The sequence below is a fragment of the Triturus cristatus genome, chromosome 7, assembly GCF_964204655.1.
Source record: "Triturus cristatus chromosome 7, aTriCri1.1, whole genome shotgun sequence".
NCBI lineage: Eukaryota > Metazoa > Chordata > Amphibia > Caudata > Salamandridae > Triturus > Triturus cristatus.
Genome location: NC_140590.1, coordinates 302,006,416 through 302,022,618, shown reverse-complemented (window position 1 = coordinate 302,022,618; position 16,203 = coordinate 302,006,416).

Genomic DNA, 16,203 nt, shown 5'->3' with positions numbered 1-16,203 from the left:
CAATAACGAATTTCTCGTATCGTTAACCCCAATGTGACTCATACTGGTATAAATGGAAGGAGTATTGGAAAAGCGTGAAAGAGTTGAAGTGAATATTTAGACGTACATAAACAACCGCAAATTTTATAGGAAGCCCACCGCCAAGTCTCCATTAGATTTTGTGAGAATATTATGCTACTATACACTTTATGCATTTATTCAATTGAGGCTGACAATTAATTCATGCATGACGTTTGATACAGGAAGCCTAGCTTCATATATTCAAAAAAAGAAGATATGTCTATCAAACAATTATTATCTGCACAAAAGATATGTTATTTTATACAAACCATTATTCCTTTATACAAAACATTGTCTTACTTTATAACAGTTAGTCATCACATATAGAATATCTTTGATTATACATAGAACCTGTCTCAGTAGATATCATACCCTACAGGTATATCATCTCCTATATACACAATCTATGTTTATAAATTGCTGATTACTCAGTTTTATAAAAACAAGATGTTTTGACAAAAAACCTTTTAGGACTTTGTTCAAGACTGTGTGGATAAGTATGAGGCGTAATGTATGGACCAACGGCACTTTTTAGGTGGGGGTGGTAATGAACCCACGCCATTCCTCAGCTGAATTCAATCCTTGCATTATAGAGTTAGTGCGTTCGATCCATCGGCATTCTAATCGTTGTAATATCTGCGATAGATCTCCACCTCTTTTAGAAGCGGTCACTTTGTCTATCACTTGCCAGCGGATGTCGTTTGCTGTATGGCCCTTCTCCAAGAAGTGGTTAACTAGAGGGGCGTTGAGGACCGAATTCCTAATCCTGCTACGATGTTGCCCTATCCGTGCTTTAACAATTTGTTGTGTTTGTCCGATATAGGGTAACCCACAAGGACACAGTATGCAGTAAACCACATTTTTTGTATTGCAATTTGCAAAAAAGTCTAGCTGCTGATCGACTTTGCCATGTGAGAATTTTTTAGTATTAGCCGTAAATTCACAAGCAACACAGTTGCCACACTTGTAGTGGCCTTTTACATCTGGTAAACCCCAGGTTGATTCCAATGATCTTGTACTTTGGGATAGACTCTCCATTGATGACCTGACGAGATGATCCTTGATATTCTTGCCTCTTTTGAAGGCAAACATCGGAGCATCAATGCTGGAATCTATGCTTTTAATGATGTGCTAATTTTTAGTGATTAACTTACGAATTGAATTCGTATGTATACCAAAAGTGGTAACACAAATCAGTTTGTCTACTTTGGATTTCGCTTTTGGAATGAGTTGATTAGAAAATAAGGAAGGTCCACTAGTCAATTTAGCAATATATTCTTCAGTGTATATGGGTGCTTCTTCCTCTGACATCTTAACCCAAAACAAACGTGTAAACCCTATGAATCATAGGGTGTAGGAAAAAATCCTGTGTAAGGATAATGTCCTTGCGGTGCCACCACCGCTCTAACTAATTAATTAGGAAACAAGGAAACCCTACCCACAAGGAGCCTGGGTATTATGTGTTGTAAGGAAACAATGGCTCGTGTGAAATATTTGTTATGGGGAAAGATATCCCCATGAAAGATTCTGGTACAAGCCTCAAACCACCTTCAACTTTTTATCCCAGTAATGGTATGATGCCACCTGAATTGTTAACTATTGAGAAGGTAATTCTAACAGGGATTGATAATTTAAAAGAGAGCAAACGATTCATCCCATACAATATCAGTTTAGATGAAAGTAAAGCTTTGTTGACACTAAAAAATGACAAATCAATTGTATTGAAACCTGCTGATAAAGGCGGCGGGATTGTTGTACAGAACAGAGACGACTATGACATTGAAATTAGGAAACAAATAGGGGAAGAAAAACACTACAAAAGATTGGACATGAATCCCCTTGCTGATATTAAAAAAGAGATACTAAGAATAACAACAGAGGGCCTTGAAGAAGGCTTTTTAAGCAAAAAGGAATTTGAATACCTCAATATCGATTGCCCTAGAACTCCGGTTCTGTACACTCTCCCGAAGATACACAAAAATATCACTAACCCTCCTGGCCGTCCTATACTGTCAGGATGTGGTTCAGTTCTTGAACCTATCGGTCAATACATAGATTTTTTTATCAAAGACTATGTTCCTCTACAAGAAACTTATGTCAGAGACTCTATGCATATGATCAATCTCTTAGAAGATAGACCATATGACATCATAAAAGATCGACTAGCGACTCTGGACATCACTTCACTATACACGAACATACCACAGCAGGAATGTATACAGGTGATCCAGGATTTACTAGAGACAAGATCAAAACCTCACCGGGTTCCCACTTCCATCATTATTGCACTCCTACAGATTGCACTGACACATAATTATTTTATGTCAGAGGGCAAATATTACCAACAATGCTCCGGGACCAGCATGGGCGCAATTTTTGCACCGAATCTGGCAAATATTTTTATGGACAATCTAGAACATAAGTTTGTCCTGAATAACGACAATATATACCATTCCAAGATTACCTGTTGGAAAAGGTATATTGACGACATTTTTTTGATTTGGTCTGACACTATTCCTGAGTTTAACAACTTTGTTCTTTATTTAAATTCTGTCCAACCACACTTGAAGTTCACATCCACCATACATGATTCATGCATTGCTTTCTTAGATTTAAACATATCACATGATGATGGGAAACTGTACACTTCACTGCACAGAAAACCCACCAAGCGTAATACATTACTTGCTTATAACAGTCACCACTCGCGTGCCCTTAGAGATGGACTACCCCATGGACAATTTTTGCGAATACGTCGCAACTGTACTAAAAAAGATGACTATATGAGAGAAGCATATATTCTGAGAGATAAACTGTTATTAAGGGGTTACCCCAAAAAATTAGTTAAAAACTCTCTGAAAAGAGCTTGGTTTTGCCCAAGGGATACACTACTCATTCCAAAAGCGAAATCCAAAGTAGACAAACTGATTTGTGTTACCACTTTTGGTATACATACGAATTCAATTCGTAAGTTAATCACAAAAAATTGGCACATCATTAAAAACATAGATTCCAACATTGATGCTCCGATGTTTGCCTTCAAAAGAGGCAAGAATATCAAGGATCATCTCGTCAGGTCATCAATGGAGAGTCCATCCCAAAGTACGAGATCATTGGAATCAACCTGGGGTTTACCAGATGTAAAAGGCCACTACAAGTGTGGGAACTGTGTTGCTTGTGAATTTACGGCTAATACTAAAAAATTCTCACATGGCAAAGTCGATCAGCAGCTAGACTTTTTTGCAAATTGCAATACAAAAAATGTGGTTTACTGCATACTGTGTCCTTGTGGATTACCCTATATCGGACAAACACAACAAATTGTTAAAGCACGGATAGGGCAACATCGTAGCAGGATTAGGAATTCGGTCCTCAACGCCCCTCTAGTTAACCACTTCTTAGAGAAGGGCCACACAGCAAACGACATCCGCTGGCAAGTGATAGACAAAGTGACCGCTTCTAAAAGAGGTGGAGATCTATCGCAGATATTACAACGATTAGAATGCCGATGGATCGAACGCACTAACTCTATAATGCAAGGATTGAATTCAGCTGAGGAATGGCGTGGGTTCATTACCACCCTCACCTAAAAAGTGCAGTTGGTCCATACATTACGCCTCATACTTATCCACACAGTCTTGAACAAAGTCCTAAAAGGTTTTTTGTCAAAACATCTTGTTTTTATAAAACTGAGTAATCAGCAATTTATAAGCATAGATTGTGTATATAGGAGATGATATACCTGTAGGGTATGATATCTACTGAGACAGGTTCTATGTATAATCAAAGATATTCTATATGTGATGACTAACTGTTATAAAGTAAGACAATGTTTTGTATAAAGGAATAATGGTTTGTATAAAATAACATATCTTTTGTGCAGATAATAATTGTTTGATAGACATATCTTCTTTTTTTGAATATATGAAGCTAGCCTTCCTGTATCAAACGTCATGCATGAATTAATTGTCAGCCTCAATTGAATAAATGCATAAAGTGTATAGTAGCATAATATTCTCACAAAATCTAATGGAGACTTGGCGGTGGGCTTCCTATAAAATTTGCGGTTGTTTATGTACGTCTAAATATTCACTTCAACTCTTTCACGCTTTTCCAATACTCCTTCCATTTATACCAGTATGAGTCACATTGGGGTTAACGATACGAGAAATTCGTTATTGTTAAAAAAAAATTTATTTATTTATTTATTTTTTTATTCTCTGGTCTAAATTTTGTTCTTTAAATTACTAAGGTGTCATACTTGATTAACAAAGTCCCACAAACGTTTGGACTCGGCACGTCCTTTAATATAATACATTTGGTTACTCAGCAGTGCAGGGCAGAGTAATGTTCTCACCTGATTTAATGGAGCATTGACAACGTGTCCTTTATACGAATACTAACAACTTTATTGCCAATGTTTCTAAGACGTTTTTTACTCGGAACGATATAATGCGCTGGTCACTTAGCAACGTGACTCGCTCTATTCCACTGGTTCATTGTAGATGTGGATTCCGGATTGGCCGACCGCCAGCGAATCATGTTTAAATATTAGAGTATCCCCACCAATCAATGCGACCGTACCTAGCAGACTGAACTTCGTTCTCCTGCTGCAGCATTACACAGGAGATTCGTACACCCGGAAGCATCGAAGAGAGGTAGGGACAGCTCTGTTCTGTCGTTTCATATAGGTTTTTTCTGCAGATATTTGGTTAGTTTTCAACCCCAGGAGCTTATTATGTTTCCCTTTCATACTTTGTTACAGTCGATCGGACTCTTGGAAACAAAAGCGACGGCTATCTAGCAGCTCGCGTTTGCAGTTCCCGTTCGTTATCCTATGTAATCAGACCCTCACGCTGAGTACATTCAACACTAGATACCCAACCAGTGGGCTACTGCCTCTCCGTGAGTCCCTTCTCACAGGGGTAAGTAGAAAGCTTGAGTACCCTGATAATCACGCATTTTTATGATATTGAGTTTGGCACTAATAGTTTTTTCATTGTTCTCACACAGCACCCGGCTGGGTCCCTGCGAGTATTTTATTTCACATTGAGCACGGTGACACTGCACACTAAAACGTTACATACCAACAATGACGAACAGGTAGAGAGACTTAATATCAATGCTCCTCTAAATCCTTTTTTCTTAGAGATAAAAGAGCATTTTTTCTGACAAGTATTTTTCTTATTATTCTTTCGTAGGTGTCCCTATATTAGACTGTCCTGACGAGACCCTTTAATTGTCATAGGGTCGAAACGCCGTTGACGTGAAAGGCGAATCATTCTTTCGACACTCAGAATGCTTGAGTGTTGATAATTGGATTAATTAATTGTTTATGATTGCCTTTGTAATGAAAAATTGAAACCTTTCTGTATGTTGCACTTTATGTTACTTGTTTGTTTAGGTTAATTTTTTCACTGGGACACTATTTGAAATTCGTATAAATATTGTCAACTTATATTGTGAATTTATGTCCACTTCCTACAAAACCTTTTTATTATATAAAGAAAAAAATTTCTACAAAAAATCTAATGTGTATGGCTGTGCTTTTCTTTCTGACATCACATTTAATCCTCCTCTTTGGACTGCTATCATGTATTATACATTATATTAGCAAGTATTAATCCACACGAGCCATTGCCTACTCATCGCATGGAGCAGGCTGTTACCTGCAGTGGCTTTTCTGACTAGTCTGGTGGGAATCTGGTGGTTAGAGATTTCAACCATGTCATCAAGAGATTCTACAGAGGTGTTGCTCATGTTACTTGTTAATTTAAGATTGATGTTGTTGAGATTCAATTTGCAAATTAAGTCAGCAGCTTCCACTTCAGTGGCATTCCAGATAATGAACAGGTCATCTATGTAACGGAGCCATAAGATGACCTATTCATAATCCGTCCTGAAGTTGGGGTCCTTCCTGATGTCTTCTTCCCATGCCCCTTGGAGCAGATTCGTAAAACTGTGGGCAATACATGTGCCCATGGCTGTTCCGAGAATATGCTTGTAAATGTTGCCATTGAAAAGAAAGAAGTTGTTCTGCAGACAATACCGTATCATTTCTAAGAGCATGTTGGTATGCTCCAGGTATAACGTAGGACGCTTGTGGAGATATTTGACACATGCATTGATGCCTAACACATGTTCTATGATTGTATAGAGAGAGTTGACACCCACGGTGATCAACAGAAAGTCAGTGATCCAATGGACACCCTGGATTTTGATGAGGAAATCTTTAGTGTGTCTGTCTCTGACATGCGAAGGTAAGGTGGTGACTTGGTCCCTCAGGAAATTGTTGACGTATCTGGTGACAGAGAGCTACCTCAGGATGAAACAATGGGTCTACCAGTAGGGTTCGATGCGTCTTTGTGAATTTTTTCGGGAGTAAATAAAGGATCGGGAGCGTGGGAAAGTCTTTTTTGAGAAAACAATACTTTTCTCACTCTGTAATGTAAGTAGCATTTTTATAGTGCGGCTGCCACCCAACGGGTATCCTGGCGCTGAGATTACCAAAAAAGAACACTGTGTGTAACTGAATTTAAAGAATCACAGCTGGAGAAAGAGTCTAGTTTTCAATTCCTTCCTGAAACGTGACAAAGTGTTCATTTGTCTAAGCTCAATTGGCAGTGTGTTCCAGAGTCTGGAAGCTACAAGACTAAATGATCTGCCACCCAGTCGAACTTTGTCAACATGTGGAATGCATATCATATTAGCAAAAGAAGAACGCAGGCTTCTAGCTGGAGAGTACCAAAGGAATTTCCTCTGTAGAAGCTTAGGCCCCATTTTATGTACTGCCCTGTAGACAATACAGAGTGCCTTAAACTGGACTCTCTGCGCAATGGGCAACTAGTGAAGATCTTTTAGGGCAAGCAAGGCTGAAGCTCTGCGTTGTCTGTTTAATGCAAGCTTAGCTGCGATAACTTGTATCCTTTGCAGCTTTTTTAACAGAGAACCTGGAGCTCCTAGGAGTAGGGCATTGCAGTAATCTAATCTGGTCATAATAATACTCCTTACCACTTGAGGTCTGGCTGAGACTGGTAGAAAAGGGAGTATTCGAAGAGCTCGGAGCAGAGATATACAAGTGCTCACTGTTTTATTCACCTGAGAGTCCAGTTGTAGATTACTGTCTAATAGTACTCCTAGATTACGAGCTGTCTTGACAGGCAGTGGAGGATTATTTGCAGAGACTGGCCAGAAATCTGCTGGTAGGGGGCGAGGAACTTTACTTGCAGCACAGCATAGTACTTCCGTCTTATCACCATTGAATTGTATTGAGTTATCTCTGAGCCATCCTGCTGTTTCCCACATGCAGCTATGGAATTTCTCCAAGGGGACTACATTGTTGCCCTCAAATGAGAAGACCAGTTGTGTGTCGTAAGCATAGTTTTTAACTTCAATGCCAAAGGATTTTATAAGGGAAATAAGTGGGCGCAAGTAAAGTTTAAAAAGGATTGGACTGATCGCCGAACCCTGCGGAGCCCCGTGTTTTATGGAGCTATTCTGAGAGAGGAATGGCGTCATGGTCACTGCCTGCTGTCTGTTTAGAAGATAGGACTGCAGCCAGTCCAGTGCCTTGCCCACAATACCATTCTACTCAAGTCTCCTGATCAAGATCTTATGGTTGACCGTATCGAATGCGGCTGACATGTCCAGCAGCACTAAAATGGCTGTTTGGCCACTGTCAGCCCGCATTCTTAGGTCATCAAGGACTGTCACCAGGGCAGTTTTGGTACCATGTCCTGGGCGAAACCCAAATTGAACTTCATCTAAAAGATTGTTTTCTTCCGCAAATTTTGAAAGAGATTTACTCACTACTCTTTCTAAACTCTTGATCGGGTAGGGTAGCAGGGAGATAGGTCTATAGTTAGAAGGGCACTGGGGGTCTAGTGTAGCTTTCTTTAATAAAGGAGAAACAACTGCCTTTTTCCAGCAGTTAGGAACTGTACCATTAGTTAGGGACTGGCAGCAGATTTAGTAAAGATACGGAAAAAAGCTCAGTTCCAAAGACTTTCCACATCTTATGTGGAAGCGGGTCCAAGGGAGAACCTGAGGAGATGCCAGCTGCGATTATATTAAACTCTTCTTGTGAAGGGAACTGGAAGAGCTCCAGGGTCATCGTAAATTCCCTGGTGGATGCTACATAAAGAACAAGTTACTTACCTTCGGTAACGCTTTTTCTGGTAGATACAGTATCTGCCTGTGGATTCCTCACCTTGTGAATATCCCCTGCGCCAGCATTCCACGGAACTTTTTTCCCCCAGCTCTCTACGCCGACGTGGACGACGTCATAATACATCGGCTCCGCTCGCGACTCCGCATGACGTCACCGGAGCCATAAGAGAGCCACGTCGGCGTGATGACGTCAGTTCCACCCATTTTTTCCGTGCCCCTGAGGCGCACAGGTGGACCAACGACAGATTCAAAGTATACACAGTATACAATATAAAATCAAATATACATAGTACATAAACAAAAGGAAAGCTAAATAAAACAAGCATTTCCAACCAATGTACCAGAAAGCATAACAACATCTCAAACAAGACAACTTTAAAGGTATACAAAGGTGGACAACGGGGAGGCGGGTGGGCCAGTGAGGAATCCACAGGCAGATACTGTATCCACCAGAAAAAGCGTTACCGAAAATAAGTAACTTGTTCTTCTGATGGATACATCTGCCAGGGGATTCCTCACCTTGTGAATAGATTCCCACAGCAGTCCCCACTCCTGGAGGAGGGTGTCCACCTTCCTATACCAGAAAGTCTTGCAAGACAGAGCACGCGAAATGGCCCTCCCTCCTCATCTCAGAGTCCAAGCAATAATGCTTTGCGAAAGTATGGAGGGAGGCCCAAGTCGCGGCTTTACAAATGTCTGCCACAGGAACATCCCTGGCCAAAGCAGATGTAGATGATTTAGCTCTAGTTGAATGAGCCCTAATACCCTCAGGAGGAACCTTACCAGCCAAGGCATAGCAGATCTTGATGGCAAGGATGATCCATCTCGATAAAGTGCGCTTGTGCATCGCTCTTCCTTTAGAATGACCAACATAACCCACGAAGAGCTGATCGTCCAGACGAAAGTCTTTTGTTCTGTCCAAGTAAAAGCTCACAGCTCTCTTTGGGCCCAGGCGATGAAGTCTTTCCGCCTCTTTGGAGGGATAAGGAGGTGGATAAAAAACAGGGAGAGTAATAGACTGCCCCAAATGAAACGGAGTAACTACTTTAGGTAGGAAAGCAGCCCTGGTCCTGAGTACCATCCTTTCAGCATGCAATGTTAGAAAAGAGGGTTTAGAACTAAGAGCTTGAAGCTCACTCACCCTCCTTGCCGAGGTTATGGCTACAAGAAAGACCGTCTTAAAGGACAACAGCCTCAGAGGACAGCTATGAAGAGGCTCAAACGGGGACCCCATCAGAAAAGTTAAGACAAGAATAAGGTCCCACTGTGGCATTACAAAAGGAGTAGGAGGAAACTTGTTTGTAAGGCCCTTGATAAATCTTAGTACAATCGGAGATTTAAATAACGACGGTTGATCAGGAAGACATAGAAAAGCCGATAAGGCCGAAAGATAGCCCTTGACCGTGGCCACAGCAGAGCCCTGCTGAGCCAAGGAAAGAGCAAACTGAAGCACATCAGAAAGATGGGCTCTTAAAGGGTCAATGGATCTCTCTCCACACCATTTAACAAACTTAGACCACCTATATGAGTAAATGGACTTGGTGGAGTGTCGCCTGGCCGATAAAATAACATCCACCACATCTGGCGGGAGAGAGAAGGAATTCAGGTTTCCCCGTTCAATCTCCAGGCATGAAGGTGTAAGCTCTAGAGGTGGGGGTGTAGAACCTGCCCCTCCGACTGCAAGAGGAGGTCTGCCCTCAGAGGGAGACGGAGCGGAGGGCACGAGGAGAGGTGGAGAAGATCTGTATACCACACCCTTCTTGGCCAATCTGGGGCAACCAAAATAACTTGGGCCCGGTCTTGGCGAATCTTCCTCAGAACCCGAGGAATGAAGGGTATGGGAGGAAACGCGTAAAGTAGTTGTGAGCCCCAACTCAACTGAAACGCGTCCCCCAACGCCCCCTGCATCGGAAACTGGAGACTGCAGAATGACGGGCAGTGCGCGTTCTCGCGGGTGGCGAACAGGTCCACCCGAGGGGTTCCCCACATCCGAAAGACGTAACGAACCACCTCTGGATGGAGCCTCCACTCGTGGTCGGCGGAGAAGCGCCGACTGAGATTGTCCACACGTACGTTGAGCACCCCGGCCAGATGATTTGCCATCAGACAAATCTGATGGTCCTGAGCCCAGGACCAAAGATGCAGGGCCTCTCTGCAGAGATAATGCAACCCCACTCCTCCCTGCTTGTTGACATACCACATCGCGGTAGTGTTGTCCGTCAGGACTTGAACAGACTGACGGGAAGGGAGGAAGGCCTTGAGCGCCAAACGAATCGCCCGCAATTCCAGAAGGTTGATGTGAAGCAACCTTTCCTCTGGAGACCAAAGACCTTTTGTAGGAGAGTAGGGTCTGCTTTCTATGTTCACCCCCACTTTTTGCTTTTGCTTTACTGGTTTTCGACTTAGATGTGGCTGTGGGCCTGCTAATCAGACCCACAGCCCTGCTGTTCTCTCTCTAAATTAATACTATGTACTTTAGGTGCATAACCCAATTGGATAGGATCACCTTATTGGCCCCTGTACAGTGTACCTTAGGTACCCAGGGCATAGGTGTACCCTAGGCCTACCAGGGGCTGCAGCATGTATTATGCCACCCCTGGCCTGGCCTTCCATTATGACACAACTGGCTGATCACTCAGCTGGGGCAAGGTCGTATAATCACCCCTTGCTTAGGTGTAGTATTCCTATACCTACCTTATATATAGACACATGTGTACCTATCAGCCACTCCTTTGGCAGGCCTTAACAATCCTGGAGGCAGAGTGCTTGGTAACATGTGAGATAGTGCTCTAGCATGAGCTGAGCCTGTCTACAGCTTTCGGAACCATGTCCTTATAGCTGTTCTATGATATAGCCTACCATATACTCTTAAAGTGCCTTATAATCTTAAACGGTTATGGTAACTGTGGTTTGGCTTTATCAAAACATGTCGTGTAAGGTGTCTAACACTTTGGAATAATACCCCCATCCCATTTCTGGTGATGAGGATATTATCCCTCCCTTCTAGAGGGAGAAGACATGTTGAAACCTACTTACCCGGTTAAAGTTAACAAGAGCCCCAGCATCACAAAATGGATGCTGCTGCCACGACACAAGTCTGACCTCCTGCTGCTGGGAGTGATCCCGGCACGGGAGGCTTGGACAATAGGTTTCCTGCCTTGGGAGGTGCGAGCACCACCCCAGACAGGCCTTAGTGTATTGGGGCAGGGAGGGATGAAAAAAACAAGACACTGCCTGGGGCACACAAGGTGTCCCATGCATAGTCCAGTTCAAACCGGTGCTGGGGCACTCCAGCCCCAGTCCTGGCACGAAACTGGACAAAGGGAAGCGGGTGTAACCACCCCCCTCCCAGGTCCCACCCATAAGACGTGACTTAGCAGGCAACCCAGCCCCCCAGATTAGTATAAGTGTGGTAGCTGGGCCCCAGGAGATTAGATTATCCTGAACCTACAACTTGAACAGAAACTCTGGACCTTCGACATTCGCCGAAAGAAGAAGACTGAAGAATTTCCCTTGTGGCCAAGGAGTGGCTACCCTGTGCAAACAGGCACCATCAAAAGACTTACCCTTTGCTTTGCTGAAGTTCTATGAGGGACCGACTGCAGAGCCCGACCAGAGCCTTGACTTCCAGACTTCTCCGACCCTGATCCACATCCACAGCCGAGCTGAGATCCGTGGAGGCGACGAGAGACGTGGGACCGGCTACCTGGGAAAAGTGTCGAGTATCTTCCAGCGCAGCTTCTGAGGTACCCTCGAAGTTGTGCACCGGGGATTGAGAAGCCCCAACCCCAAGCACCATCTGCACCGAAGATCAGCCCCCCACACTCCACGAGTCCTGCGTGGGGCCCTTCTGCATTTTCCTGCTTGCCGCGTCTGTCCGGTTGCTTGCCCGTTGGCTAGCGGCCTTTGCGACGACACACCTTTGAATTTCCACTGCTGGTTTGGCTCCTCCAGACTGGCTCCTGCTCCTCTGCAAAAGAGAAGCACCCTAGACCTTCCTGGTCTGCACCAGAAGCATTTGGTCATTTCTCCAATGGAGGGTAAATTATCAACGAAAGTCCATCATAAAACTACGGTCAAGAATGGACTCCTGCACTTTGGTAGCTTTCATCCCAGGGCCCTGCGGGAAAACCTACCAGTGGGCCAGTTCCTGCGACTTCGCAGGAACTGTTCTGAAACGGTTGAGTTTAAGGCAGAGGCAGCACGCTTAGCAGAAAAATTGGATGTGAGAGGTTATCCCAAACAAATCATCAGGCGAGCCCGAAAGCGTGCAGGGAATTGCCCAAGAGAGGCACTATTGACCAAAGTAGAAAGACCAACAAGCAATAAAATAGTATGTTTGACTACTTTTAACACATCGTCTACGGCCATCAAACGTATCATCTTGAAACATTGGCGCATTTTGAATTCCAGTGGCCTACAACTTGAGAAACCACTCTTTGCATTTAGGATGGGACAAAACATTAAGGACCAATTGGTCCATTCTCGTCCACAGCACAGCGCCCGGGGGGCTCCCCGGGCTGATGGATTTCTAACACCAGTTACTGGGCACACACAATGTGGATCATGTGATGTCTGTTCCCTGACCAGGAATACAAAAGAGGTTGATGTGGGTTTAAAGTACCCTTGGCAACAGCGAGTGCATACTAATTGTAACTCGTCAAACGTGATCTACATGATCAAGTGCCCATGTAATCTTATTTACATAGGGATGACCTGTAGAAAGGTCAAGGTGAGGATCATGGAGCATAGAAGTAAGATTAGATGCTCCAAGACCAACACTCGCCTCACGCTGCATTTTGCGGAAAAAGGGCACACAATACAGGACATATATTGGACTATCTTGGATAAACCCACTATAAAACCATCAACGGGGGACCCCTCACAGTTCCTCTTCGTGCGTGAGCAGAAATGGGTATATCGTACAAAGAGTCATGAATCTGGACTCAATGACGATATACCATGGTCTGCCCTAGGTAGGAAATGACCTAGTATAGGTGACCAAAGTCCGAATGAGGAGGTGATCTGTGTGGTGAGATAATCTAGAGATTAGAACACTCTAATGATAATGACCTTAAGATTGTAATCATCTTCCCTTTACCATACAAAAGCAATGCCAGTATCAATGAATTATTTAAACGTCATGTTAAAAGGGTAGTAAGAACTCTTATGGTGTTCATGCTGAACCTAATACGAAATACGAAGACTAGAAAAATTCCCCGTTGCAATACGAGCTTGTTTTCATGCACGCATGATGTGATATAAATACATATAGATGAAAAAACGGGGTGCTTCGCACGTGGATGACAGACGCTGAACCTTGGCCTATGAGAGAGGTTAGCGGTCTAGTCTCAGGGGTGTTGTGTAACTCGGATGACGTGATGCGTGCAATGACACATACATGCACGCATCACGTGACGCTGCGAGCGGAAGAGAAATGGCGAAGGGCATGGGAGTTAGAATCAACTACGCGGCACCAGGAGAGACGGAATACGTGGGCGGCGTACCACTCTTGATGAAGTAAGGGGGTCTATGCTAGGGACAAATGGTAGTAGAACATTACCAATAAAAAATGTTTTTCTACTTTCACTCGAGTACGTAATTTTAACACTTGAGAATGCAACCTTAGACGAGAAGGCATTTGGCAGTAGGTGTAAGCCTAGCTCGTCTACGTTGTGGGGTAGACATGCGCCTGGCCAAAAAACTCAAAAAACCTGTAATCGTTGTCCCCACTTCCCTAAGTGTATACCGGGGATGTTAAGCGTTTTTTGAATACTAGTGTGATATTACGTTGTCCCCATTTTCCTACTTGTTTACTGGGGTGTTAAGCGTTGTTAAATACTAGCATGACATTACGCTTGGAATGGAATTGATACTAACTCCTTGCCAACACACTAGGGAAACCATCACCCTGGCAACCTAGTCATTAACCGCAGTGAGAAATATAAATTATAGGATGGTGTACATTCTGTGACTTTCCTCCCAGAGTGTTTGACTACAGAGGGTCGCTCTCTACTCCAGTGCTTGTTCCAGTAACTTGCTTAATAAACTCTGGTAAGAAGTGGGACAGAGGGTATATCACATGCCCTTATATAAATGAATGTGTTAACCTGTGATCAATGAGATGGGTAGTAACACCCAGATTTCTTTTAACAGCACAGTGGCATGTTGGAATGTTTTCTCTCACTGATTTCAGCACGTTTCTTCTTTCTATGTGTGAAGTATATACACTTTATTTAAATGGATATGAAGCACAAATGATGTGCTTACAGATATACCATTAGGTAGGCCAGTGTTTGCCTGTTTAATTATGATGGTGGATTTCGCACCACATATGTCTTCAAAGATATCTTTGGTTTGGTCACACCAATTGGGTAGCTGGCGTTTGCTTCTATTTGTCTGAGAGCACACATGTTTTGTCTCTGTATTTGTTGTGATAACAATAGTTATTGTTGGGTCTTTTTGTCTTTCAGTTCCAAATGTGAAAGAGTAAGTTACAACAAAGACTCCAGACCTGTGGGTGGAGTTTAAACCCACGAGTGTGGGTAGTAAGAGGGGTTTCGAAAAAAGGCATAGGGATCTAACCTGTCCTGAGGAATGCCGGAAATTTGATCTTGAACCGGCAGAAACATGTTGACCGCAATGCAGAATGGAGGGGTGGTGAGCACCTAATTAACTCTTTCCACCACTATCCATTGGGTATATATATCTCCATATATACCTTTTTAATCTGACTAGGGAATCCAGGAATAAAATTATTATTGAGATATCCCTGGGCCAGTTTTAACATTCATTATTTCTGCACTTAAGGATCCTGCCTTTTTTTGTTTGTGTGTTTGTATCACTGTTGTACTGTCTTCCCCTCCCTATTGCTCCGCCTCTAGCGTTGGTCTGCGCAGAGGCGTCAGTAGCAGCCCAATGATGAAGCATGCCACAACTTGTTGTGGGTGAGGGCAGTTTTTACAGAGCATGTGTGCTCTCTTCAAACACTTAGCAATTGCCAAATAAAAAGTTGGCCGTTTCTTTCTCCCTACCTCTTCGTTTGTGGGTTACTTCCTGGTCTGCACCAGAAGCAAGTCCTCCATTCTTCGTGGGTTCCGCTTGCCAAGGCTTGGTGAGTCCTAGTTCGACTTTGACGCCGCCGACAGCAAGAGCCTTCGTGGGACAGCTCGCCTCCTGGTCCTGGTCACCCTCGACGTCTCCTGGTACCCGTGGCTGCTGCGACAAGCTTCACCTCTTCACCTGCATCTTCACGACATCGCCTGGTTCCTTCCTGGTTCCACGTGGTCACTGGCTAGTGACCCAGACTCTGGCCCTTCTGCTTGCAGGTATCCTTCCTTCTTGATCCCGGCCTTGGGATCCACCGGACACTCTTCACTGACTAACTGTCAGCAACTTTCCTTCAGGCATCCATAGAAGTCCACGACGAAACCCGACGCAAGTTCACACCTATGCACCCGCAGCCTGTGGGTTAGGTAACTTGGGTACTCCGGGGCTCACAAGGGTATTGACTATCCTAGGGTCTAGTTTCCGAGTCTCGACTTTCTAGCTATACCAGAAGTGTCCTAAAACTGCTTATTTCTAACTGCTAGTGATTCTATCGACTTTTACGCATTACGCGTGAGTGTTTCCACTCTGCACCTGAATCCCGTGGGCCTCCCACTTCCTAACTGTTGGTAGTGTAGTGTAGCCCCAGCGATTCCCTAGGCCTAGGCCTATTCTATTTCCGTGACAGTGGTCCTCATACCACTTCTTTAGTATATGGTTTGCGTGGCCCCTAGGACCTAACTGTATTACTTACCTGTGTGACTTAATGTATGCTTAAATAAGACTGTGTTGTACTTACCTCGAATCTCATAAAGAGTGCTGAGGGTTTGACTAGAATAAATACACTTTATTTTATATATATCTGTTGTGGTGTCCTTTCATTTGGTATTCAAGGGATTATATATGGTATAACAGCTGGCTTCACAT